Here is a 2,685-nt window from a genome sequence, read left to right on the forward strand (position 1 = left end):
AAATAAATAAATCTTTTTTTAAAAAAGCTATAAATGTTCATGTATCTGCATGCATACTTGTCAAACTTGACAAGTAGTCTTATTTAAAAAAAAAAAAAAAAACTATGTTACTGGTTAGAACACTTTCCTGAAATTGCAAAAATACTTTAAATGAATTAAAAGGAACATCCATTTCTGTATGTATTTCCTTTAGTATCATTTTCTTCATGGGTCCAGTGGAGAAGCACATTGCTTTAGTATGTGGCTTGGCTGTTTTTCAGTGACAGCCAAGGCAAAAGCTCAGATATCATGCCATTGAGAAGATGGTTTGCTACTGGCCGTTCCCAAGAGAAGAGGCACAGAGGCCGAGGGAGCGATGGGGAAAATGCAGGCAAGAGCCGTGACCGCGGTTCCCTCACCAAGGACCAGGCAAGGTGGGGTGAGCAGATTTAGAATGCTATGAATTGAGCAGGCTCCGAGGGGCAGAGGCTGGCCCTGCTTGTGGACTCTGGCAAGGGAATCCCGGTGCGGAGTGTGACAGCCTGAGGAGGAGGTGGCGAGGATGAGGGCCGCGGATTGGTTGGTGTGTGCGTGAAAGACACACTCGCAGGCCAGTCACTCCCTGCCTATAGGACGTGCCAGGAGAGGATGGGCAGCACAGGCCGAGTTGCCAGGGCCTTAACAACACGTGACTAATACAGGCGTGTGTCCACTCTAGGCCATAGGGCCTCTGAAGGACATGCTACCAAAGGAAGCCATGCCCTTTCGTAACATTACACACACTGGGGGCTCCCATATTTACTTACACACAACGAGGCTAACTCGCCTTGGAGGGACGTCAGCCTAATTCAAGCAAACACGAATGCAGCCCCTCCAGGAAACCATGAGGTCACCAGCCCTGGGTGAGAAGTGGGGAGCGGGGTGCAGCCTGCAGCTCCTGGCCCCTGGGCGCATCCTCACTGCTCCCTCCGGTTGCCTGCATCCTGTTTCCCCTGTGTCTCACTCTGAGATGTGACCTCAATGAAACGACTCACCTCTGGGCACTCTCGCTTGGCTACTCGCCTGTGATGTCACGGTTTGTGAAGTTTCTCCCAGGGGTGTGCTGGACTCAGCCTGTGACAGTGTCAGGAATTTTGTGAGTTGGGTGTTAAACGCTCCTGGCTTCAGCCTGACCCAATCCTGGCAGTTGCGGCTATTTGGGGAGTGGGCAAGTGGATGGAAGACCTCTCTCTGTCTCTCCCCATCTTTCTCTCTCAGTAACTCTGCCTTTCAAATAAATAAATAAACCTTAAAAAAAACCTCAAATGGCATTAGTAGTAGTAACATCCCTGTTCATGGCCTGATGACTGAATTGTAGTTCTGGAGAGAACATCCTTGTTTGTAGAAAACACACACTAAAACATTTAGAGTGATGGTGCATCACGTTGCATAGTCTCAAACGGCTCAGAAAGGTCTTTGTGCTGTAGACTCACACACTCACTCACATGCACACCTACCTCCATAGGAGTGTGCTACGTAGGACAGTAACACCCTGCTCTGGAGACACCTGCTTATGTACTCAGGGGCAAAATATCAGGATATCTAAACTTACTCTCAATGGTACAGCAGACAGAAGGTAGAAAATGGTAACAGTTGGTGAAATCTGGGTAAAGCATACACTGGGTTCATTCTTTCAACTCTTCTGGAGGCTTAAAAGTTTCCAAATAAACAATGGAGGGTGGAAACAGGTGACAGCACATGGGGTAAACAACACAGTTTCTAGTTCTAAAGGTGGGGGGAGGCAGTGAAGAGCAAGAACAGGAGATCGTGGACTGGGTGAGGTTCTGGCCTTGCTCTGTGTCTTGGAGAAACCTCCTGGACTTTGTTCCCTTTCTAAACAAAGCACAGTAAGGCAGGGACAAGCTTGTCCTGGGCTGTAAAGAGCTTAGCCGCATGCCAGCTTCAGTTAAATTCCCACCAGGTGTTCCAGGCCTCCGCCAGGCCCGCACACCTTCCCCAGCACCCAGAACGCCAGCAGCGCCCATTTCTGCCTGCCGGCTGCAGGTGTGCCACAGCGGGGCCTCCCACCTCTTCTCCCCCGAAGGATGAAGCACCTCCTCACTCACGGAGAGCCTCAGCGCCCTCTGGGAGCCAGCGCTGGAGGCAAAGCCATTTCATCCTGCGGGGACCACCACTGGGGTGCCTACAGCTTGGATGCTCTTCAGGGGCCCACAAAAGGCTGGAATCCTGAAAAAAAAGTTTACTTTGAAAACCAAAAAGCCACCCCTGACAACCAGGAGCCAGCCTGAGGCTGTGCGCTGGGCCTCCATGTCCTCCAGTTGAACGTAAACCATTTCACAAAAAACCAACATCAGACAAGGCCGCTGTGTTACCACGTCCAACCAAGATGAAAAAAGAGACCCCTCTGTAATCATGCCAAAACCCAGACAGCACTGGAATCTTGTCTAAGATGAAATGCACCAAACAGCTGCTCTGTCCCTTACTGCATTAACCTCCACTGGTGTGCCCTCCTACAAAGGCATCCAGTCCAGAGCAAAGCCTCACTTCCCTGAATTCCCCCCAGATCCCCTCACCCAAGCCCTGTCTACCATAGGTCCTCCCTAACACCCTCAGGTTGGGATGCCCCAGGGCTCCCCCATGTGAGTTTCCCCTCACTGCAACAAGTAGCAAACCCAACAACGTGTGTGTGAGGGAACTTCAAAGTGT

At 50.6% G+C, this 2,685-nt stretch overlaps 1 long non-coding RNA gene across 1 annotated transcript; it reads left to right on the forward strand.

Moving 5' to 3' along the window:
* Positions 1 to 265: 265 nt before the first annotated feature.
* LOC149127861 (uncharacterized) lies at positions 266 to 1,277 on the forward strand. The gene is made up of 2 exons (XR_016229997.1): positions 266 to 413; positions 705 to 1,277. It is a non-coding gene; the product is annotated as an uncharacterized LOC149127861 (long non-coding RNA).
* Positions 1,278 to 2,685: the final 1,408 nt, after the last annotated feature.

The sequence above is a fragment of the Oryctolagus cuniculus genome, chromosome 2 (genome assembly GCF_051225735.1).
Source record: "Oryctolagus cuniculus isolate XC-2025 breed Fujian yellow rabbit chromosome 2, ASM5122573v1, whole genome shotgun sequence".
NCBI classification, from domain to species: domain Eukaryota; kingdom Metazoa; phylum Chordata; class Mammalia; order Lagomorpha; family Leporidae; genus Oryctolagus; species Oryctolagus cuniculus.